Here is a 25,451-nt window from a genome sequence, read left to right on the forward strand (position 1 = left end):
CAGGGCCCAGGGCTGCCCCCAACAGATAGCACAGGCCTTGGGCTCCCCCTGTCTGGGCTCATTGATTCTTCCTGTCATCCCAGCATAAGGGTACTTTGCTCTGGAAGAGGGGAGTCCTTAATTACACCCTTTATCTTCTTTTCCCTGTGTGTTTGAATTACACCATATGTCTCTGCATGGAGAAGATCTTACACCTAAGTACAGTTTCCCAGCTGATCACAGAGCGGCCTCTGTGTGGTCAGAGCCCAACTAACAGCAGAGACTCTCCCAGCTCCAGCCAGAGTCCCTGGGCTCTCCCCACACAGACCAGCCCTCCCACCCAGGGGCCCACTAAGCTGACCCTTCCCTGCCCCACTCTCTAGATCCTCCCCCTCCACTCCTATTGGCCTCCTTCCCCTAAAGCCCCTATTTCCTCCTCTCCTCACTCCTCCAGGAGCCTCCCCTCTCCCTAGCCCATGACCCTGGGAGGGGTGGGAGGGGGGTGTCTCTCCTCCTGGCCCTCTTCCAGCACATCCTGGGAATACAGGGATTAGTGCTGATTCCCTGGAGAAGGAGCCTCATCCCTGGAGTCAGCAGCTGGAACAAGTGACAGGGACTCTGGGGTCAAGTTCTCATCCCAGGAGACTGAGGGCATCTGATATGTTTGTGGGGCCTACCCGGGTCCTGGGAACCAGCTGTTATGACCAGGGGATATGTTCCACCCCTATCTAAAGTCTATGGTTATTAATGGCAAGAAGCCGTCTTGTCAGCGTGTATTTGGGAAAACAATCCAGTCACAGACCCTGCCTCTGGATGGGCTCTCTCTTGTGTGCACAGCCCTATCCTGGGCTCATGGCTCCTGACCTCTGTCCTCAGCCCCGTGGCCACACGGGGGCGCTGCGGCGCTGTCCTAGTCTGGCAGCGAGGGGAGAGGCTGGGTGTGTGTGACTCAGGCTGGCAGGGTGAGCTGGGGCTGAGCATCACTGGGGGAGGGGGTGAGATGCCCTGGAGCAGTCCTGGCACCAGGCTGGGGTGGGGGGAGTGGAGGAGAGGAGAGGAGGCCCTGGAGCTGCCCCGTGTCCGAGGCGCCATCTTCTCTCCCCACAGCCTCTCTCTGCAGCCCCTTGATGACAGCACCCTGGAGACCGAAAAGCAGATGCTTTTCCCTTCAGCTCCCTGTGCCTTTCCTGAGGGCTATTTTTAAATCTTAAAAAAAAAAAAAAAATGAAGTAGCACCAATTTACAGTAACATTGATTTAAAATTCGTTTAGGGAATGGGTTCACATCTCTTCGGAGGTAGTGCCCACACCATCCCCTCCACCCCAGCACCCAGAGTCCTTCACCAGATCCATTGTGTCCCCTCCACACGCTGCTCTTCCCCTCCCTCCCCCTCTAGTAGCCTTATCTCTGCAGTCATATGTCCAGGGTTTATTTTCTGACTCCCCCTTTCTTCGATTTCTCAATATTCTGCATATGAGTGAAATCTTCTGATATGTTTTTTTCCTTCTGACTTATTTCACTTAGGCAATCCCCTCCAGTTCCATCCACGGTGTTGCAAATGGAAAGATTTTATCCCTTTTTATCGTGAGTAATATCCCATTGAGTATATATGTGCATCTTCTTACCCTTCTCCTCTGCTGTTGGGCCCTTGTTGTTCCCATAACTTGGCTACTGTACATGGTGCTGCAGTGAGCACAGGATGCGTATCTCCCTGCAAGGTAGTATTTTGCATTCTTTGGTTAATACCAAAGAGTGGAATTACTGAATTATATGCTCTGTCATTTTTATGTTTTTTAAAAGAATTTTTTTTATTTATGCATATGAGAACTGGGCTACAGGCCAGGGGTGCCGGGGCGGGGGTGAGAGGATTCACCAGAGACAGAGTGGGGAGCAGAACCAGCAGATTTACTGAAATACACTGATAAGGGGAGCTGTGGGGGAGACAGGAGAGGTCTGCTGCACCATGTGGGTCACCTCCCTGGCAGGGGATGGAACTCATGCTGCAGTGGTACCATGCTGCTGGTAAAAGCTTGATAGTGCTGAGACTTTAACCCCTGAGCCACCATTTTTAAGTTGAGAAACCTCAACGTTATCTTCCTCAGGGCCTGAAACAGTCTCCATTCCTGAGGGCTATTTTCAAAACAAACATTGTTTCAGGATAGTTTATAATTGTGGAAAACGTGAAATTCTTAAAGTTTCTGTAATTCCCACACTCGTATCTCCTGTTGTTAACATCATTTATCACTGTTTCATGGTACAGACAATGAAGGAATATTGACATATTGCTAAACTTGATTTGGATGTCATTAGTTTATTTTTCTGTTCCAGGCTGATACCACACTAAGTTACCACACTACCACACTGGTATCACGTCCTGATACCACACTAAGTTAAGTCCTAATCATGTCTCCTAAGCCTCCCCTGGATGAGTCAGTCTTTCAGACATTATTTGTTTTTGATGGTCTTCCCATTTAGGAGAGTGCTGCTTAGGTGTATAGTAGAAGGTCACTCAGTGTGACTTTGGTTGTCTGGGTCAACGGGTTTGGGGAAGATCCCAAAGATGAAATGCCACTCTCAACGACACAGGAAGGGAGAATAAAATGCACTTGTTCTTAACCGATGATGTCACCTTCCCCAGCTGGGGATAAGGCTGTGTCTCCCACTTTCTCCCTGTGTAGGTCTTTCTTTTTTATTATGTCCCTTTCCAGACTTTAAAAGGAAGTCACAGTGTGCTGCCCACAGTTAAGGAGTGTTGTGCTATAAACATTTATGTGCAGGTTTTGTGAAAACAACAGTTTTCAAGTGAGTTGGGTAAATACCCAGGAAAATGATGAGCAGGTTTTAAGGTGAGTCTGTATTTAGCTTTATAAGAAATTGTCACATCTCTTCCATACTGACTGTGCTATTTGTATTCCTGCCATCAGTGACTGGGGGTCTGCAGTGCAAGCAGGCACAGGGCAGGTTCAGTGTGGATTCAGGTAGACAGATGAAGAGAGTCCCAGAGACCTAGGTGGATTTTAGAGGCTTCAGTGCTCTTCCAGAGAACCAGGCAGGGAGGATGGCATGCAAGGAAGCAGACACAGGCCAGACAGGGGGGCTGGGAGTCTGGGAGGTAGGCAGGCAACCAAACTTCCCAGCCTCCATGACTCTTTTTGCTCTTTCTCTGGCCTCCCTCTGGCATCTAAGTCTCCTGCAGTCTTGTGGCCTTGCCTCTTCTGTAATCACCTGGTTGCTGAGTGAGGGCCTCCTCCTGTCTGCGTTTATCCCTGCCTCTAGACTCAGGTGTGCACACTTACTCATGTGCACGCCCGTGTTCTTTGGACCCAGGTGTCCACAATCAGGCATGAGTGCTCCTTACCATGCTTCCAAATGCCCCTTGTATAGGCCACAGCTGGTAGTGGTATAAAAAATCCTGATTAACTCATTTACCCTATAGGGTCTCTGTTGTTCCTCATCCTGGTCAGCACCAGGTGCACAGTGTCCCCCTTATCTGAGGTTTCACTTTCCAAGGATTCAGTTTCCCACAATCATCCAGTATCTAAAATTTTATGTATGATGAGATATTTAGAGAGATCACACTCACATAACTTTTATACAGTTTATTACTATAATTTTCCTTTTTCCCCTAAATAGATTGTAGGGTAGGTAAAAGGTATCAGGCTTTTCTGCCCTCCCGCCATCAGGTTAGATGATGGATCCTTGCAGTCCTGAATACATGCCTGATGGCGGGCACCTGGAGTAAGGTGTGGGCATAGGTAGATGGGATTCACCTGGGCTGAGACTGGGCTTTTAAGGACGGCGTCACAGGGATGCCAGCAGAAGCTGAAAGAGAAGCCAAGAAATCAGCAGCAGAAGCCAAGAGGGAAAGAGAGAAGACCCAAGAGCCTAGATAGAGTGAAGACTTGCTGGGGGCTGGGAGGCCTGCCAGCCTACCATCCCCCCCAGTGCCCCTGTCTGCCTTGTACCTGGTAACCCCAATAAAAACCTGCGAAACCACTGAGGACTCTGACTCCTCCTTTACCCGGTCTGCTAGAAAACCTGCTCAGTGGTCATTCCTGACCCTTCATAGATAAATGTACATAATTTTAAAAGTCCATGTAGGGTAAGTGAAAAAGTGTCAGGCTTTTCTGCCCTCCCACCATTTGGATTGATGATGGATCCCGGCGGTCCTGAATGCATGCCAGATGGCGGCACCTGGAGTGGGGTGTGGGCATGCGTAGGTGGGTACACCTGGGCTGAGACTGTACTTATAAGGGCAGTGTCACAGGGATATCAATGGAAGAGCAGAGTGAAGCAGAGCGAAAGGAACAGAGAAGCGGTGGCCATAAGAGAGCATCACAGAGCCCAGAGAGAGTGAAGACTTGCTGGCCGCTGGAGGCCTGCCAGCCTCTGGGGGCCCTGACCGCCCTGCCTCCTGTGCACCTGGTAAATCCCAATAAAAGCCTGCAAAAGCCACTGAGGGCTCCAGGACTCCTTCTTTACCGGTCATGGAGATCACCACTGTACCTTACTGCTGCTACAGTCCAATACTTGTACAAACCTTGTGAAGACAGGTCCCCAATCTTGTATCTGATTCTCCACTTGTTACTTTTCTGCCTTCAAATACCATCTACCAGGACTCTGTTGAGTTTTATGTCTCATCTTAGTGAACTGACTCCTCTTTCATACAATCTTATTCTCCCAACATAGTAACATTATAATGTTGATTAACTCAGTGCAGTGTTTGCATTATTTTGGGGGGAACATCTTGTAATTTAATTTCTTCTACAAAAATGTCCCATTATTGCCTCCCCGGTGGTGCAGCGGTTGAGCGCTGGGTTGCGAAGCTGCCCGCAGCCTCTGAAGCACCGGTTCGATCCCCGGCTGCTCCCCGGCCACTGGAGGAGGGTCCCACATGGCGCACAGACCTCTCCTGCCGCCCGCTGCTCCCCTCAGCAATGTACTTTGGTCCTTCTGCCTGCTCTGCTCCCCGCTCTGGCTCTGGTGAATTCTCTCACCCTCCCGCGCTTCTGACTGTACCCAGTGCTTGTATAAATAAATAAACAAATAAATCTTAAAAAAAAAAAGTCCCATTATTTTAACAAAACTGATAATTCCCGGTGGCTAAGAGGAAAGGACAGTGAAGAGACACAGGGTCATGTGAAAGAATTCAGCAAAGACCACATGGAAAGTAGAAAAGGTGCATTTATTGAAATTACTGCGGGGAAGCAGGGGTGAGAAGAGAAATTGTCAGGCCACTGAAAAAAAAGGTTGGCTCTTTTTTATGCTCTGAGTTTGTAGGCTCTCTCTAAGATTTAAGACACAGGCCTGAGCTAGCTGCTGTCTGCTAGAGTGTCAGGCCCTCATTAGTCTCTTCTTTGCTTTAGACTTGTCTTTAGTAGCCACCCCTGGGCTTTATGACCCTGTCTTTCTAGCAATCAGGTGGTTCCCTCAACTGCTCAAAGTTTTTTGTGGTTTTTTTTAAAGACTTATTTATATTTTATACAGGAACCGGAGTACAGGCCAAATGCGCAGGAGGGTAAGGGGATTCACCAGAGACAGAGCGGGAACAGAACAGGCAGACTGACGAAACACACTGCTGAGGGAAGCAGCGGGCACGACAGGAGAGGTCTGCCCCTCCATGTGGGACCCTCACCCACAGCCCAGAGCTCGACTGCCTGCGCCACCAGGGGAGGCCCTGCTCAAGGTTTTTAACTGCCCTGTTCCCATGGTAACTCCTCAGCTCCCCAGTCTGTTTACAAGTTCTTATCCCTATCTACCAGGTGCCAAAGAGGGGACTGAGATTTTAATACTATGAACCCCAACAATAATAGCTCTCAGGAGTCAGAGGAGTAAAGTGTTTTTCAAACCAGGAGGGAGTAAAATAACTGACCGCTGTTGTTGACAATGAGAAACAACAAAGTGTTGAGTGAAATGAGGCTGCAAGTTTGGTGATGACCCATCATTGTCAACCTTCCACAGGCCAATTCAGAACTTGAGCCAAAAGAAGGCTGCACAGGAGGGAGGGGTAGGTGTGGTAGTGAGTCCGAGACCTGGGACACGACGGTGAGGGAAATCAGAGATGGGGGACTGTCATGTCCAGCATGCAGCAAATCTTTATTGTCTTAGTGCTCATTATATACTATTTTAATTGCAGCAGGTGTAACATCAAAGCATACCATATAATGATAACATGCATGAGTGATTAGTCTATTTTCTTACTATTCTCCATTTACTTCAGACAGTGGGGTACCAGGTGGTTAGTTCTCATGCACATAATCTTATCGCCCCGTAGCCAGAGCCTGGGAAGTTTGCTCATTATTTTTGTTATTCTCAAACTGTGGAGATGCACGCAGGTCACTTCCAGGCTCTCAACACCAAGTCCTGTCACCCAGAGGTTTTCCTCCGAGAAGCATGTGTTTTCACACACCTTAGGGACTCGGGTCAAGGCCCTTCTACTTACTACGCGGGGTGGTCGCCTCCAACAGATAGGCACATAGACACAGAGCACCCTCTCCGGATGAAGAGCCTCCCTGGACACGAGTCTCAGGAAAGGAGGGAAGCATTTCCTCAAGCCCAGAGAGAAAGAATTTGGAGACAAAGTAAGTTCAGTACATATAAAATCACTTCTGTTACAATCTAAAGTACTATCTTCCAAGAAAAACAATTTCTGTGAGGTTAAAGACACTCATTTTTTTTAGGCAATACCATCTTTATTCATGAAGGAATGAATGACAAACTATCATCATATAGAATTAGTTAACTTGTTGGCACTTTTTAGAAATTGAATGTGACTCTGTCTCTTTAAGAAAATCTACTGACAGGTGCCTCCCTGGTGGACCAAGGGGTTAAGAAGCAACCCATGAAGCTATCCCAGCCACTGCAGCTCTAGTTGGATCCCTGACCAGGGAGGTGACCCACATGTTGCAGCAGACCTCTCCTGGCTTGCCCACTGGTCCCCTCAGCAGTGTATTTCACAACCTGCCTGTTCTGCTCCCCACTCTGTCACTGGTGAATCCTCTCACCCCCTCCCCACCTATGGCCTGTACCCCAGTTCTTGTATGAATAAATAATCTTTAAAAAAAGGAAATCTACTGATAGTTGACAGCTGATAGTAATTAATTGCCTTGATAAATACAAATCCAAGGGAAAATCAGGTATTAGAAAATTGTGTCCCATTCATGGTAAAATTGACAACTTCCTGTATCAACTGAGTTTTTCTTTGGGATCTTTGGAATATAAAACAAATTATTTTTAAAATTTGATTCTAGAATAATAAATACAACAATCATATAAACTAGTGAAACAATGCATTATCTATAAAAATCATATATTGGTTCAAGATCCATTAATATGCAAGAGAGGGGTCTCCCTGGCAGCGCAAGGGGTTAAGACACAAACTATGAAGCAATCTGCAGCCATTGCAGCAGGATTTCAATCCCCCAGCCAGGCAGGGAGCAACTCACATGGCACAGCAGACCTCTCCTGCCTTACCTACTGCTCCCCTCAGCAGTGTATTTCAGTCAATCTGCCTGTTCTGTTCCCCACTCTGTCTCCGGTGAACCCTCTCACCATCCACACCTCTGGCCTGTACCCCAGTTCTTAAATGCATAAATAAATAAATCTTAAAAAAATATGCAAGAGAGGTCTATAGAATTAATGTAATAGAATAGAAAACATTAGTGATAGTGTATCACGTGACTCTTTGAAAATAACATGTGAAAAACTATAACTTGTACAGTTTCAATTTATTATCAAAGTTGTAACAAAGATGACTACTCAGAATTATCCTTAAAGATTATAAAATACTACCCCTACATGTTTCTTTAAGGCTGTATATGTATTCATTGACCAACCAAAACAACAAATTAAATACAGAAGAAAATAAGACAATACAACTTCTTTTGATTTTATTTTATATAATTCTTACATCATTTTTCATTTTTCCACAATGTATACATTTTCATTTTGGTTACATTCCCCATACAATTTCACCCCCCTTATTTTGACCCTAATCCCTCCTCACCTCCCCCCCTCCATAGTATGTCTGGTTTATAGTTGCTTGTTGATTTTGATTTTTCCTTTATTATAATTAACCTTTTTCCTTGTCCCTTATTTAGGTTTTCTAGATTCCTGCTATGAGTGAGACCATCCGGTATTTTTCTTTTTCTTTCTGGCTTATTTTGCTGAGCATGATCCCTTCCAGCTCCATCCATGTTGCTGCAAATTGCATGAGTTTATCTTTTTGATTGCTGAATAATATTCCATTGTGTATATATACCAGTCTATTTCTTGATGCAATCTATTTTTGGGTATTTGGGTTGTTTTCATAGCTTAGCTATTGTGAATAGTACTGCTATAAATATAGGGGTTCAGGTGCCCTTTGGAATTAATGTTTTTGTGTCCTTTGGGTAAATACCTAGGAGTGGAATTGCTGGATCATATGGAAGCTCTGTCTTTAGTGGGTTGAGGAATCTCCACACAGCTCTCCACAGTGGTTGGACCAGTGTGCACTCCCACCAACAGTGCAGGAGAGTTCCTTTTTCTCCACATCCTCGCCAACATTTGTTGTTGCTAGTTTTTTAATATGTGCCATTCTCACTGGTGTAAGATGGTATCTCATTGTAGTTTTGATTTGCATTTCCCTGATCACAAGTGATGTTCAACATTTTTTCATATACCAGTTGGCCATTTGCACTTCCTCTTTGGAGAAGTGTCTTTTTAGCTCTTCTGCCCATTTTTTGACTGGAGCCACCAAAAACCCCGAATAGCCAATGTTCTCCTGAAAAAAAAAAAGAGAAGGGAATGGAGGCATCACATTCCCAGATTTCAAACTATGCTACAAAGCCATAATAATCAAAACAGCATGGTATTGGAACAAGAACAGACACAATGACCAATGGAACCAAATAGAAAATCCAGAAATAAACCCACAGATTAGTGTGATGCCTCCATTCCCTTCTCTTTTTTCAGGAGAGCATTGGCTAGTCGGGGTTTTTGGTGGCTCCATATGAATTTCATCAATATTTGTTCTATTTCTTTGAAGAACGTCATTAAAATTTTTATTGAAATAGCATTGAATCTGTAAATTGCTTTTGGTAGGATGGCCATTTTGATAATGTTAATTCTTCTTATCCATGAGCAGGGGAAGGCTTTCCATTTCTTTGTGACTTTCTATTTCTTTTAACAGCATTTTATAGTTTTCTTTGTATAAATCCTTTACCTCTTTTGTTAGGTTTATTCCCAAGTATTTGATTTTTTTTTGTTTCAATAATAAAAGGGATGGTTTTCTTGATTTCTTCTTCTTCAGATTTATTGTTTGTGTATAGGAAGGCTACTGATTTTTGTGTGTTGATTTTGTATCCTGCCACTTTACTAAACTGATTGATTAGTTTAATCAGCTTTTCTGTGGAGTTTTTGGGGTTCTGTATGTATATTATCATATCATCTGCAAATAGTGGTAGTTTGACTTCTTCCTTCCCTATTTGGATTCCTTGTATGACTTTCTCTTGTCTTATTGCTCTGGCTAGGACTTCCAGTATTATAATGAAAAGCAGTGGTGAGAGTGGACATCCTTGTCTTGTTCCAGATCTTAATGGAAATGCTTTCAATTTTTCACCATTGAGAATGATATTGGCTATGGGCTTGTCATATATGGCCTTTACAACATGTGCTTTATTGAAAGTTTTCTCAGCATCTATTGATATTATCATATGGATTTTATATTTCTTTTTAATGTGTTGGATTACATTGATTGATTTTCGGATGTGGAACCATCCTTGTATCCTGGAATAAATCCTACTTGGTCATGGTGAATTATCTTATGGATACATTGTTGGAGTCTGATAGCTAAAATTTATTGAGGATTTTTGCCTGTGACTCAGTGTTCATTAGAGAGATTGGCCTGTGGTTTTCTTTTTTTGTGTTGTCCTTGTTCGGTTTTGGTATTAGTGTAATGTTGGCTTCATAGAACATGTTTGGTATTATCCCTTCCTTCTCATTTTTTTAAAAGAGTTTGTAAAGAATAGGCCACTAATTCGTTTCTGAATGTTTGGTAGAATTCATTTGTAAATCCATCTGGCTCTGGGCTTCTGTTTTTGGGGAGGTTTTTGATTACCATTTCAATTTCACTGCTTGTAATTGGTCTGTGTAGGTGTTCTATGTCTTCTTTATCTAGCTTTGGGTGATTGCAGAGTTGTAGGAATTTGTCCATCTCTTCTAGATTGTTGAGCTTGTTTGCATATAACTGTTCATCGTAGTTTCTGATTATTCTTTTGATTTCTGCTGTGTCCGTTGTGATTTCTCCTCTTTCATTTGTGATCCTATTTATTTGTGCCTTCTCCTGTTTTTCCTTTGTGAGCCTAGCTAGGGGTTTCTCTTATTGATTTTTTTGAAGAACCAATTTTTGGTTTCATTTATCTTTTGGATTTTTTTTTTTAGTTCTGATTTCATTTATTTCTGCTTTGATTTTTATTATTTCTTTTCTTCTACTGATTTTGGGGGTTTTGTTGTTCTTTTTCTAGTTCTTTGGCGTTGCGATTGGGTTGTTTCTCTGAGTTCTTTCTTGTTTCTTGATGTGAGTCTGTATTGCTGTATATTTTCCTCTTATTATTGCTTTAGCTGTGTCCCATACATTTTTGAAATTGGTGTCCTCCTTGTCATTCAACTCAAAGTATTTTTTAATTTCTTCTTTGATCTCCTCATTAGTCCAGTGGTCTTTCAGTAGTGTGGGTTTCAATCTCCATGAGGTAGGAGAGTTCCTTGCCTTCTTTTTATGGTTTATTTCTAGTTTGATGCCTTCATGGTCAGAGAAGATTGTTGGTATGATTTCAATCTTGGTGTATCTGTTGATGTTTGTCTTGTGTTCCAGTATGTGATCGAACCTGGAGAATGATACGTGTGCTCTTGAGAAAAAATGTGTACTCCGATTTTTGGGGGCGGTTATTGTTCTATAGATGTTTGTTAAGCCCATGAGGTCTAGATCCTTATTTAGAGCTTTATTGTCCTTACTATTTTTTGTCTTGTTGATCTATCCATTGTTGATAGTAGTGTGTTGAAGTCTCGCACAACATATGTGTTTATATTTTGGTGCTCCTTCATTTGGTGAGTATATGTTAATGAGTGTTATTTCTTCTTGAAGTATTGTCCCCTTGATCATAATGTAGTGACTGTTGGGGTCTCTTTTTACCTTTTTGAGTTTGAAATCTGTTTTATCTGATGTAAATATAGCTGTTTCTGCCTTCTTTTTTGGTCTATTTGCTTTTAGGAGTGTTTTCCATCCTTTTATTTTCAGTCTATTTTTATCTTTTGTAGTTAAATTGTTAGGAGTTGGCGCCTCAACTCTGTCCAAGGTTCCCAAAAACCACAAGGAGCCAGAGATGCAAAAGCAAAAGGCTTTATTGCTAGCTTAAGCTAGGGTCCAACTCTGCGTGGTGTACTGACACAACAGTCTCATCAGGTTGAGAGATGGCCCCATTCCAGAGCAACCAGCTGTTTTTGTACTTTGTTGACAGGATGCAGGGACTTTTCAAACCTAGGGCAGGGTCCACCCTGATTGGATAGCTCTCATGGTGTCAGCTAGGTTTCATTTCTCCTTATGTTGTGGTTTCTGCCCAAAAACAAAACCCAGCTGTGCCCTTTTGAGATGGCAGTTATTTCTCAAAATTGCTGCAGTCTTGCTCATCTTACAAAATGTGTTTCCTGGAGACAGCAAAATGTTGGGTTTTGTTTCTTAATCCAGCCTGTGACTCTGTGTCTTTTTATTGAAGAGCTTAGTCCGTTTACATTTAGAGTTAATATTGATATGTTAGCATCTGTATTTGCCATTTGTTTGTCTTTTCTCCAATTTTATTTATTTTTTAATGATTTTTTGGTCTTATTTCGTTCTTATTCATCCCTCTGTTGGTTCTGGCTTTAGGACTCCTTGTAGTATTTTTTGAAGTGGGGGTTTAGTTGTAATGAAATTCCAGAGTTTCTGTTTGTCTGGCAAGGTCCTTATTCTTTCTTCATAAAGGAAGGAAAAGCTTTGTGGGATAGAGTATTCTTGGTTGGCATTTGTTGTCTTGGAGTCTGTTGACTATGTCCCTCCACTTTCTCCTTGCCCGTAGTGTTTCTTTGGAGAAGTCTGATGTCAGCCTGATTGATTTTCCTTTGTATGTTATCTGGTTCTTCCCTCTTGACAACTTTGTTATTTTTTCCTTGTCTTGGATTCTTGGGAGCTTTACTATTATTTGTCTTGCTGTAATTTTCCTTTCACCATGGAATTTTGGTGTTCTTCTTGCTTTTTGGATGTCTATTTTCATCTCCTTCTTCATGTTTGGGATGTTCTCTTCAATTATTTCCTGGAATATTTTCTCTGTTCCTATGCCTGACACCTCTCCTTCTGAGATTCCTATAACTCTTATATTTTCTTTCCTCATGGTGTCAGATAGTTCCCAAAGTCTTTTTTCATTCTTTTTCATTCATACTTCTCTTTTCTTTTCTGTTTTGGTTCTTTTTATTTCTGTGTCTTTGAGAGTATGTATTCATTCTTCCATTTCATCTATTCTGCTTTCACTGCTTTTCCCAGAGTTCTTTAGCATCTCCATTAATTCTTTGATCACCTGCATTTCTTTCACTTCCCTCTTTTTTTTTTTACTACTCATCTTTATATATTTATTTTTTAAATAAATTTTATTTTTATATTCCCCATACAATTGCAATCCCCTTATTTTGACCCCAATCCCTCCCCTCCCCGCCCCCCACCCCCCAGAGAGTGTCTCTGGTTCATAGTTTTTTGTTGATTTTGATATTCACTTATATAGTTATTCATTTTCCTGGTCCCTTATTTAAGTTTTCTAGATTCCTGCTATGAGTGAGACCATCTGGTATTTTTCTTTTTCTTTCTGGCTTATTTCGCTGAGCATGATCCCTTCCAGCACCAATCATGTTGTTGCAAATTGCATGTGTTTATCTTTTTGAATGCTGAGTAATATTCCATGGTGTTTGTGTACCACATCTTCTTGATCCAGTCATCTATTTTTGGGCATTTGGGTTGTTTCCAAAGCTTAGCTATTGTAAACAGTGCTGCTATAAACATAGGGGTGCAAGTGCTCTTTGGAATTGATGTTTCTGTGTCCTTTGGGTAAATACCTAGGAGTGGAATTGCTGGATCATATGGAAGCTCTATGTTTAGTAGGTCCAGAAATCTCCACACAGCTCTCCATAGTGGTTGGACCAGTTTGCACTCCCACCAACAGTGCAGGAGAGTTCCTTTTTCTCCACATCCTCGCCAACATTTGTTGTTGCTAGTTTTTTTAATATGTGCCATTCTCACTGGTGTAAGATGGTATCTCATGGTAGTTTTGATTTGTGTTTCCCTGATTACAAGTGATGTTGAACATTTTTTCATATGCCTGTTGGCCATTTGCATTTCCTCTTCAGAGAAGTTTCTTTTTAGCTCTTTTGCCCATTTTTTGACAGGGTTATTTTCTTTGTTGTTGTTGAGTCTCATCAGCTCTTTGCAGATTTTTGTGATCAGTCCTTTATCATTAGTGTTGTGTGCAAAAATATTCTCCCAGTTGGTGGGGTTTCTCCTTGTTTTGTTATTGTCTCTTTTGCTGTGCAGAAGCTCTTTAATTTGATGTAGTCCCAGCTTTGAGATTAGGTTGTTTCTTTGAGTTCTTTCTTGTTTCTTGATGTGAGCCTCTATTGCTATATATTTTCCTCTTATTACTGCTTTTGCTGCATCCCACACATTTAGGAAATTGGTGTCCTCCTTGTCATTCAATTCAAAGAATTTTTTTTTTTTACTTTTCCTTAAAGAATTTGCTAAAATTTCATGTTTTCCTCTCTCTACTTTATGGATGCTCTTCAGAAGTACTTGTTACCCTTTAAAATTCAGTTTATGTGAGTGCTCTTTCTCTAATAGGATCAAAAATTATGATTTTATAGATGATCTGGATTTTTTCCCCATTGTTAAGATGTAGTACTGTTCTCTGGAAATCTTCTATTAACCTAAGTGGAAAACAAACTGACAGATATATATAGTAATTTTTGTTTATAAACTGGACATTGTAATAATACACAGTAGAGATTCTGGCTTCTGTGTTGATTTTTTTCTTGGCAGTTAAATTACTACATGATCACCTTGAGTTTATAGGGCTGTGTTTTATACTTTCTTGAATATTTGGCAAAGCTTGAGGCATTTCTAAGCCATCCTAACTTGGCAGGGCTTTCCTGTGGGGGCAGCAAACCAAGAATTTCTCTGTTTTTGTTTTTTTTTCTCTTCAAGCTATTGCTTTCTGCTGGCTTTTGGGAGTCTCTGCATTTTTTAGGAGTCAGTAAAGATTTAAAGAGTTTATAAGAAGATTATGGGGTCCTTCACATGACTCTATTTTTATAGTATTTCTTCCCACAATTTCTGTGCTGTGGGAGCCCTGAACCCTATTCTCTATTACTGCCAGCTAATAAGAATGCAGCTCTCAACTTGAGTTCAATCACCTCACACCATAGGCACTGCAGAGTGCCCTTAGGGCAAAACTCTTGATGAACAGAATATTACCCAGGGAGATTCAAAGCCTTCCTTTGAAATGTAAATTTCCTCTATTTCTTTTCCTGGTTAGGAATTAGTTAGGTACCCTCCAATAACTTTTTAAGTATTTTGTCCAGATTTTATAATTGTTATCTACAGGAGAGGTAATGACTAAAGTAATTGTTATGACTGTACTAAGACCTCACCATAGTTTGTTCATAAAGTGATGATTACAGAAATAACTAATTCATAAAGATATTATATAAATTTAATCATATCTTATATGCATCTATAGGTGTTTAGAACACTCTCTTGCACTTTAGTAAAAGTCAATGCATATTTGTTGTTTTTATTATAGTAATTCCCAGTGTAAAGTACTTTTTACTATAATATCTTTACAGATGTCCCAATTTCAATTGATTAAATTTCTATTTCTTGATTTCAGTTAGTTCCTCCAACAACATGCATATAGTGGAAAGCATATATTTAGATTACTCAAGAAGGAAAACACTTTTTGCTTCAATTACCTGGATATTGATAATGTAAGAAAATACTTTGTCCTACTGCTATGCTTGATTCTGAAAATAAATATGATAGTTTATCTAGAAGATAGATAGGTGTTTGCCAATCCATTTTTACATGGAATTATGAGCTTAATAATCATTTAATAAGTAAATGTGGTAAAATGATCAAACAAGGTATGTATAATTTCTTTTTTTTTAAATAATAAATTTTATTTTATATTCCCCATACAATTGCAGCCCCCCCATTCTGACCCCAATCCCTCCCCTCCCGCCCCCCACCCCCCAAATTTTAAATTTCTTCTTTGATCTCCTCATTAGTCCAGTGGTCTTCCAGTAGTGTGGTTTTCAATCTCCATGAGGTAGGAGAGTTCCTTGCCTTCTTTTTATGGTTTATTTCTAGTTTGATGCCTTCATGGTCAGAGAAGATTGTTGGTATGATTTCAATCTTGGTGTATCTGTTGATGTTTGTCTTGTGTCCCAGTATGTGATCGATCCTGGAGAATGATCCATGTGCGCTTGAGAAAAATGTGTACTCCATTTTTTTGGAGTTTAGTGTTCTATAGATGTCTGTTAAGCCCAAGCACTCTAGGTGCTTATTTAGAGCTTTAGTGTCTTTACTTATTTTTTGTCTCGTTGATCTATCCATTGTTGATAGTGGTGTGTTGAAGTCTCCCACTATGTATGTGTTTTCTCTGATGTCTGTTTTCAGAGATGACAATAGTTGTCTGATATATTTTGGTGCTCCTTCATTTAGTGAGTATATGTTAATGAGTGTTATTTCTTCTTGAAGTATTGTCCCCTTGATCATAATATAGTGACCGTTGGGGTCTCTTTTTATCTTTTTGAGTTTGAAATCTGTTTTCTCTGATATAAGTATAGCTGTTCCTGCTTTCTTTTTTGGTCCATTTGCTTGTAGGATTGTTTTCCATCCTTTAACTTTGAGTGTATTTTTATCTTTTGTAGCTAAATGTGTTTCCTGGAGACAGCAAAATGTTGGGTTTTGTTTCTTAATCTAGCCTGAGACTCTGTGTCTTTTTATTGAAGAGTTTAGTCCATTTACATTTAGAGTTAATATTGATATGTTAGCATCTGTATTTGCCATTGTGTTTGTCTTTCCTTTGATTTTATTTATTTATTCTTTTAATAACTTTTTTTTTGGCCTTCTTTCATAGTAATTCGTCCCTCTGAGTTTCTGGCTTTAGGACTCCTTGTAGTATTTTTTGGAGTGGGGGTTTAGTCGTAATGAAATTCCAGAGTTTCTGTTTGTCTGGGAAGGTCCTTATTCTTTCTTCATAGAGGAAGGAGAGCTTTGTGGGATAGAGTATTCTTGGTTGGCATCTGTTTTCTTAGAGTCTGTTGACTATGTCCCTCCACTCTCTCCTTGCCCGTAGTGTTTCTTCGGAGAAGACTGATGTCAGCCTGATTGGTTTTCCTTTGAATGTTATCTGTTTCTTCCCTCTTGTCAGCTTCATTATTTTTTCCTTGTCCTGGATTCTTGGGAGCTTTACTGTTATGTGTCTTGCTGTATTTTTCCTTTCGTCATGGAAGTTTGGTGTTCTTCTTGCTTCTTATATATCAATTTTCAGCTCCTTCTTCACATTTGGAAAGTTCTCTTCAATTATCTCCTTGAATATTTTCTCTGTTCCTACATCTCTCTCCTCTCCTTCTGGGATTCCTATAACTCTTATATTTCCTTTCCTCATGGAGTCAGATAGTTCCCGAAGTCTTTCTTCAGTCTTTTTCCTTTGTACTTCTCTTTCCTTTTCTGTGTTGGTTCTTTTTATTTCTGTGTCTTCAAGAGTACTTATTCATTCTTCCATTTCATCTATTCTGCTTTCATTGCTTTTCCCAGAGTTCTTTAGCTCCTCCATTAATTCTTTGATCTCCTGCATTTCTTTTACTTCCCTCTTTAGGGACTCAATTTCATTCTTCTGATCGTTGATTATTTTTCCCTTATCATTGTTTTCCTTTATGACTTCTGTCAGTTTTTTAATCACGGCAATTTTAAATTCTCTTTCTGGAAGGCCAGAAGTTCTTCCAAGTTACTGTTGTTGCAATCTGGGGGGTGGTTTTCTTTTTGTGGTGTGCTTTTTTCCTGAGGAGTTGCTAGGTTGCGTGTGGTTCTTCTACTCCCTACTGTCTGTTTTCTAATTTGCCATATGCATTGGGACACTGTGTTGCTGGGACTGGCCAGCATCTTGGGTGAACTTCTCTGCTCCCCTCTGGCTCCTCTGGGAGCCATCTGTCAGTTTCAAGCAGTCTTTACTGAAGAAAGGTCCCTGTTCTAAAATGGCGATGTGGGACGCACTCCCTGCGTGCCCGGTCTGCCCCAGCGGTGGGTTCCCGCTCCCCTTCTGGGCTCGGACTGAAGGCCAGAAGGGGCCTTGCGTGGGCGAACTTCCCAGCTCACCTCTGGCTCCTGAGGGAGCCTTCTGCTGGTTTCAGGCAGTCTTTACTGAAGAAATGTCCCTGTTCTAAAATGGCGATGAGAGACGCACTCCCTGCGTGCCTAGTCTGCCCTGGCAGTGGGTTCCCGCTCCCCCTTTGGGCTGGGGCTGCAGGCCAGAAGGGGTCTGCGTGGGCGAACTTCCCAGCTCACCTCTGGCTCCTGAGGGAGCCTTCTGCTGGTTTTAGGCAGTCTTTACTGAAGAAATGTCCTTGTTCTAAAATGGCAATGTGAGACGCCCTCCCTGTGCGCCCGGTCTGCCCCGGTGGTGGGTTCCTGCTTCCCCTCTGGGCTCGGACTACAGGCCAGAAGGGGTCTAGCGTGGGCGAACTTCCCAGCTCATGTCTGGCTCCTGAGGGAGCCTTCTGCTGGTTTCAGGCAGTCTTTACTGGAGAAATGTCCCTGTTCTAAAATGGCAATGCAGGATGCACTCCCTGCATGCCCGGTCTCAGGCACACTCTTCTGTACACCCGGTCTGCCCCAGCCTTGGGTGCCCGCTCCCCCTCTGGGCTCGGACTGCTGGTCAGAAGGGGCCTGGTGTGGGCAAACTTCCCAGCTCACCACTGGATCCTCTGGAGCCTTCTGCTGGTTTCAAGCAGTGTTTACCGAAGAAAGGTCCCTGTTCTATGAGGTGTTGGTGATTTTTTTTTTCGATCATTAGGTGGTGCCAGAGATCTCTCCTAGTGTCCTTGGGAGCTGTTTTTTTTCACCCTGTGGGACGGGGAACAGAGTGGGAGTGGTGGGGAAAGCCTCAACAGCTTTGGGGTGCTGTGTCTGCCTTGTGCCCCACCATCGTGGGGAAACCATGCCCCGAATTTCGTGCCCTGGGTCTCAGTTCCAAAGCCCTCAGGTCCAGGACACAGGCTGTAGCCCAGTTCAGTGTCCGCAGAAATGGCGCCTTTTGCACCCCGCTCCTGTGTCCGGGCGCCTGGTTTCTGATTACTCAGGGAGAGACATTCACCTCAGTGAGGGCCCCCGCCCGTCTCCCTGCAAGCCTAGGTAGCAGGTGTGGGAACCTGGGAAGCCGTGATCCGCATTTGCTTTTCAGGCGTGCCGCTTTTCCACACAAGCTTACCGGCTGGCCTGGGCCTTTGTGTAGGTCTCTGGGAGTCTTTGTTTTTCTCTAATGGCGCCTGGAGCCATTAGCTCACCTCTGCAGCGAATCCTGCAGGGTTCTCCACAGCTCCAGCTCATGGGGTGTGGTGGCTGAAATAGTTCCTTTCCACTCACAGTCCTGCTTGATGGGTAGTTTGTTCTCGTTGGTTGTTTTAGGTTTTTTTTTGTTTCTTTCCTCCTTTCTGTTGGTCGGAGAGTGCCGACTTTGTGGGTGGGGGAGGGTACCAGGGTTCTGAGCTTTCCTCCCTTCTAGTCCTCTTTTATGGCAACTTTCATCTTCAGGTAGTTTGCTGGAGTCGTCCGTTTATCTTCCGTGTCCCAGTTCTCACTGGGACCTGCCGCTTTTCCTCCCTATTAACTTTTTTTTTAATGGGAGATCTTACTCGCAGCATTTCCTCACTGCCATGTTGATCCGCCCAGCCTCACTTCCCTCTTTAGGGACTCAATTTCATTCTTCTGACTGTTGATTATTTTTCCTTTGTCATTGTTTTCCTTTATGACTTCTGTCAGTTTTTTAATCATGGCAATTTTAAATTTTCTTTCTGGAAGGGTCACAAGTTTTTCCAAGTCCCTTTTGTTGCATTCCGGTGGGTGATTTTCTTTTTGTTGTGTGTCTTTTCCCTGAGGACTTGCTTGGTTGCTTGTAGTTTTTCTTCTCCCTGCTGCTTGTTTTCTAATTTGTCCTTTGCGTTGGGACACTGTGTCGCTGGTACTTTTTAGTGACGCTGGCCAGCATCTTTTTTGTGTGCTCTTTCTGGGATGTCAGAAACTGGTGGTCCCATAGAGTCAAAAACTGTTGTGCCAGAATTCCAGTAGGGCAATGGTACTATGAATATGTTAGTGGTCACTGTCACAGAGAATCTCCTCCTTCTGTATTTGTTTAATTCCAAGGTGGGTCTTGCGGTCCCACAGACTGCCTTGCCGTGGCAGGATCGCCCGCTGGGCTCCAAATCGCTGGATCCCCCTCTGGGCTCTGACTGGTGGCCAGATGGGGCCTGGCTTGTGGGGGTTTTCAGCTTACCTCTGGCTGTGGGAGCAGCCCTTTCCCAGCTCCACATAGTCTAGGTGTGTTCTGGACACGCAAAAGGTCCCTGATCTAAAATGGTCAGTTGGGAGGGCACTTCCCTGAGCCCGTGGTCTGCCCTGGTGGTGACTGGATCCCTGACAATACAACTTCTAATGAGACAGAGAGGACACTTGCAAAAATATAAACTAAGATCCACTATTCTCACTACCATGATTATTTTTAGAAAGTTTTCTTAAAAACACTTAGTTAACATGCAATGGATCACTCATAATATTCTAAATCAAATAAGTACACGTTTAAAATGATTTTGTTCCTTGTATATTAAAGGTTGATAGTTATAGCCACATAAAATTACACTTGAGGTATCTGTAGTGCCAGGGAGGCACAGAGCAGGCTCTCTATTGATTTAGGCAGACAGATAAAGGAGGAGTCCCTGAGCCCTCAGTGGCTTTTTCAGACTTTTAATGATCTTTCTACACCATTTGTAGTGAAGTGACCAGGTACAACTCAGGCAAGGGGGCTGGGGGCCAGGAAGCTGGCAGGCCTCCTAGCCCCTGGAGAATGTTTACTGTTTCTGCGCTCTCTGGCGCTCCCTTGTGGTCTCTTTGCTGGTTTCCACTGCACTGGGCCACACAGTCCTCTGCCCCCTGCCTTAGAAGCTCAGTCTGGGCTCAGGTGCGCCCACTCACGAAGGCCATCAGCACGCTCCAGGTGCCACCATCAGGCACGGGGTAAGCCCACAGGTGTCCATCACGGATGCTAATGGTGGGAGGGTGGAAAACTGATCACTTCCATTTACCCTACAGGGTCCTTGGGACTTTGTAGGACTGCCCGTGCAGAGATCCTGAAAAGAAAATGCTTGAGAATCAGTGACCCATTTCCAGGGCCTGGACAAAGGTCTGGGTGCGGAGGAGGACGACAAGGGGGCGGAGCAAAGTTCCACGTCAGCGGTGAGGCTCTCAGGTCTTGGTCCGCTGGGCGGTGTCTGGGGCTGGAAAGTTCCTGTTGGGGAGTCCCCTTCTCTCCAGTTTCATTTCCTCTTCGCGGAACCTGTGTCGGGCCCTCCTGCCTGGACACTGGTGACTCACCCCAGTTCTCTCTCCCCATTGCCTGGAGTCTCCAGAGCAGCCAATCAGCGTCTCCGTGGCTCTGGTTAGAAAGTCTCCACCCTCTCGCCTGGATTCCCAGCATCTCAGGCCAAGTAGGTGAGGGCCATGGGGCCCGCGCCCCTCGCGCTGCTGCTCTTGGGGGCCCTGGCCCAGGGGGAGACCTGGGCAGGTGAGTGCGGGTCGGGAGGGAAACCGCCGCTGAGGAGCCCGGGGGCCCCGGGTGGCGGCTGCGGCGGCGCTGGACCCGGTAGAGGCTCGTTTCCGCCGCCGCCGGCCTGGGTGTCCCCCTCAACCCCGCTCCAACCCCCTCTGGCCCCCAGATTCCCGACCCTGCTCGTCCCGCCGCCCCTTAACTCTCTCAGGAGCCCCCTCGCGCCCCCCTCCGGCCCCATCCCCGAGCCCGGGTCTCCCTCCCGCCCCCAGGCTCCCACTCCCTGAGGTATTTCTACACCGGGATGTCCCGGCCCGGCCTCGGGGAGCCCCGCTTCATCGCCGTGGGTTCCGTGGACGACACGCAGTTCGGGCGGTTCGACAGCGACTCCCCGGGCCAGAGTGTGGAGCCGCGGGCGCCCTGGGCGGAGCAGGAGGGGCCGGAGTACTGGGAGCGGGAGACGCTAAAGGTGCTGGACAACGCAAAGACTTTACGAGAGAACCTGCTCAGGCTGCGCCGCTACTACAACCAGAGCCAGGCCGGTGAGCAAACAGGGCCCGGGGCGCTCACGACCCCACCCCCGCGGACAGGGGGTAACCCCAGACTCCGCGTCCGAGCTACACCGGTGGCAGGTGGACCCGCCCCGACACTCCACCTGGGAAGAACCCGCGGGGCTTCTCTGCAGTTTCAGTTTCGGATTATTCCCGGCGGGGGGCGAGGGCGGGGTGACCGCCGGGCTGACGCGGGGCGGGGACAGGCTCTCACACCCTCCAGTGCGGCCCGACGGGCGCTTCCTCCGCGGGTATCATCAGCTCGCCTACGACGGCGCCGATTACCTGGCCCTCAACGAGGACCTGCGCTCCTGGACCGCGGCGGACACGGCCGCTCAGATCTCCCGGTGCAAGTTGGAGGCTCAGGGAGCAGCAGATCACCTGAGGAACTACCTGGAGGGGGCGTGCCTGGAGTGGCTGCTCAGATACCAGGGGAACTGGGGGCCGAAGCTGCAACTCTTAAGTAAGAGGGCCACTCAAGGCCTCCATGACACCCCAGGGGGGGAATGGAGAAATGGTCAGAACACGGACTTCTTTCTGGTCAGAGAGGGAGGAGACCTCCAGAGATTCCTGTTCTGTACTACAGAGAGACTCCCCTACAGGGTACTGCTTTTTCTGAAGGACAGTTAAGGAATCCAGTCTCTCTTGAGCTGGAGGGGATGGACCATCCCTGAAATCACCCTTCATTGGATCCTTTTGACCCTGCAGCCATCAGTTTCTCACTATGACTTGTTTTTGGTGCGATTAACACTTTTCAGATCTGACTTCTGTTTTTTTGAGTCCTCAGGTCAGGAGCACAAGTCTGTGTTCTCCTCCTTAGACACCTGCATCTTCCTATCCTGAACTCTTACCCTGATTCTAGAACATTCTAAGAAACAGATTATCCCAGACTCCCCAGATCAGGCTGATTTATAGGTTTTGTGCTTCCTCTTCCAAACCCATTTCCCTCTCCATTCTGAAGATGGTCACATGAGGCTGCTTCAGTCTCGGTGAAGGAAAAGTCCAAAGTGTGAATGTTCTGACTCTTCTCCTCAGATCCCCCAAAGACACAGGTAACCCACCACCCCACCTCCGAGCTTGAGGTCACCCTGAGGTGCTGGGCCCTGGGCTTCTACCCTGCGGACATCACCCTGACCTGGCAGCGAGATGGGGAGGACCTGACCCAGTACATGGAGCTGGTGGAGACCAGGCCTGGGGGGGATGGAACCTTCCAGAAGTGGGCAGCTGTGGAGGTTCGTTCTGGAGAGGAGCAGAGATACACGTGCCATGTGCAGCATGAGGGGCTGCAGAAGCCCCAAGTCCTGAGATGGGGTAAGGAGAGGGATGTGGGCAGAGAGGAATTAGGAGCCCTTCTGAAAAACCTCAACTGGCTCAAGACCATACGGTCACGGTCTCACCTCCTTTTCTCTTCCAGTGCCCACTTCTCAGTCCTCCATCCCCACTGTGGGCATCATTGCTGGCCTGGTTCTCCTTGGAGTCATGCTCACTGGAGCTGTGGTGGCTGCAGCTGTGATGTGGAGGAAGAAGCACTCAGGTAGGGAAGGGAGTGGGGGATCTTGTCCACTGGGGGCTTTCATGCCCCAGGGAGAATTTGCCCTACCTGGGTAATGAAAAGTACCATCCACTTATGTGTGGATGCTGCTTGCTAACACTCTCTCTTTTGTAAAGCATTTATGAAGTTGAATAATCAGTTGTTCATCTTGATAATTCTGGTGACGGGACCTGAATCCCAGCACATGTCAGAGAGGAAGATCCCTGCTGAGGACAGACTTCAGAAGGCAGTTGATCCAGTGCCCCCTCATATCTCTCGTGGCTCTGACCAGGTTCTGTTTTGTTCCCCCCCAGGCAGGGACAAGGGCAGCTACAGCGACAGTGACAGCCCCCAGGGCTCTGATGTGTCTCTCATGTCCTAAAGGTGAGACTTGGGGGCCTATGGTGGTAGTGGCTGGGGCAAGTTACAGGAATTCTTGTAAAACATTCTGAGGATGCAGTGGACCATGAGAATGTTGAGACTTCAGAATGTTGACATTATGTGGGTCCTGTCTTTGTTCCTAATTATTTTCTTCACAGTGTGAGACAGCTGCATTGTGGGGACTGAGTAATGTAGGATTTCTCTTTGTTTCCACTTTGTGACTTCAAGATCCACTGGTTTGTCTTGTTGTAAAGGGTATCTGCGTGTTTCTGTATTCTTATTAGATAATGTGATGAGGTGGGGCGTCTGGCTTAGTCCTGCCTACCAGGACCCTCCCCACACTGACCTGTGTTTTCTCCCTGATAACTTTCCTGCTCCTGCAGAAGCGGGCCAGGGTTGACTTCATCCCTGCCTATACTTTTTTTTCCTGAGGAATAACGTGTACTTCCCTGTTGAAAATAATCCAGATATGAAATTATTTTTCTTACCTTATCATGCAGGATTGATGGGGTAATTAGAAAGTATCCTAAAATTTGAGAGAAAATAAAGAGAAGACCTGAGGCCCCCCTGATAAGGGGAAAGGATGGCCTGCCCAAACTCCATACAGGCTTTGTTGACTCCACCCCCATGACATTGGGAACTACAAATCCCATGATCACCAAAGAGAAGGTTGGGAGGACCTGAGGGCGGAGTTAAGCAACTAGGCTGGCCATATGCCTGGGGGATGGCTGGCTTGGCCATGAGGCCTGCTGGGTTTTTGGCAGCTCGGCTGGTCATTGGCATTCCAGGTCAGCAGAATGGGTAGGACGCATTTACAAACTTATTTCCCTCTTTTTCTCCCTAAGTGATTCATTTCCCCATCTTCCCTTCCCTTGTAAATAAACCTTTTATCCACCTTTTGTGAACATCGACAAGCCCTCTAACTTGTGGCAAACTCAGTTGTGATGCAGGATACCGTTCTATGGGTATAACTCCTATTCCTTTTAATACAATCCTCTCTGGGGAAGAGGTTCAAAGGCACCTTCATGGTGCATTCCGTATAACCTTAGATGCGATGTCATGGATTTTAGAGACAAACTACAGCAACAGTTGGCACAATTACAACGGGAAGCACAAAATGCCACATTTGGCACATTTAAATGACATTGTCTGTTGTCTGAATCCAACAAACTGGTTCTCATGTCTCAGTGTTAGAATTTGGATTTTGTTTGGTATAGATTTATTATTTTTGTTACTTTTTCTCCTAGTTCTAAATGCCTAGTGCTGCCTGTTCTAGAGAACTCTTCACACACGGAAAGTATCTTGACCTTCCTGCAACTCTCCCAATATCAGCCGTGAGTCACCTGTCTCTGCATCAGATTCCTATCCAGAGCTCTAGCTTAAATAACAAGAAAGGGGGAGATGTGGATTCCTCAGGCCCCCTTGTTCTCTACGGAGAACAGGTTGGAGGTTCCACAAAATATTCAAAATAGATTTGTCAGATGACCCAGCTTTACATTCTGATTTATCCAAAGAATGCAGAAACTAATTTGAAGGGATATATGCACACTTGTGTTCATTGCAACAATGTTTACAATAGCCAAATTATGGAAACAATCTATGAATAGATGAATGGATCAAGAATATGTGGTATATATACACAATGGAATACTACTCAGCTGTGAAAAAGGAAATCTTGAATTTACAATAACATGGATGGAACTGGAAGAAAACATACGAAGTGAAATCGGAGAACAAATACCGGATGATTTCATTGATGTGTGTAATATGAAGAAACAATGCAAGGAGGCAATAATACCAAACCAAACCCTTGGAGTCTGGCTGCAGAACTGAGGCTACCAGAGTTGGGTGAGACTGGGCAAAAAAGGAGTAAAATGGTCCAGAGGACTAGGGTTCAAGACTATGGGTTTGGGACTGGTAATGTATATAGCTGTACATAGTTGTACATAGCTCTGAATCATGTAAATAGCTCTTACTGCAAAAAATGCAGTAATAAAAAACGAAAATTTTAGGAAAAAATTTCTTGTCCCTCAATTACTAAATTCAAGACATTGCCTTCATCTCCTCATTTTCACATAGGACGAAGGGTTCTCCACGAAGTGAAAGGCAGGAGGTGCAGGGACTCCTGGGGTTGCTCAGACACCA

The 25,451-nt window shown here is 44.7% G+C and overlaps 1 protein-coding gene and 1 pseudogene across 2 annotated transcripts in view; both read left to right on the plus strand.

Moving 5' to 3' along the window:
- Nucleotides 1-23,307, plus strand: part of LOC311167628 (patr class I histocompatibility antigen, A-126 alpha chain-like) — a 41,544-nt pseudogene extending 18,237 nt beyond the window's left edge. Inside the window, exons 8-9 of the transcript in view lie at nucleotides 21,277-21,385; nucleotides 23,240-23,307. The product of the transcript in view is annotated as a patr class I histocompatibility antigen, A-126 alpha chain-like (transcript). The remainder of the gene's footprint in view (nucleotides 1-21,276; nucleotides 21,386-23,239) is intronic.
- Nucleotides 1-25,451, plus strand: part of LOC311188227 (patr class I histocompatibility antigen, A-2 alpha chain-like) — a gene marked incomplete at both ends in the record, with an annotated part of 424,961 nt that overhangs the window by 75,158 nt on the left and 324,352 nt on the right. The window lies entirely within an intron of this gene.

Source organism: Talpa europaea (genome assembly GCF_964194135.1).
Source record: "Talpa europaea genome assembly, chromosome: 2".
NCBI lineage: Eukaryota > Metazoa > Chordata > Mammalia > Eulipotyphla > Talpidae > Talpa > Talpa europaea.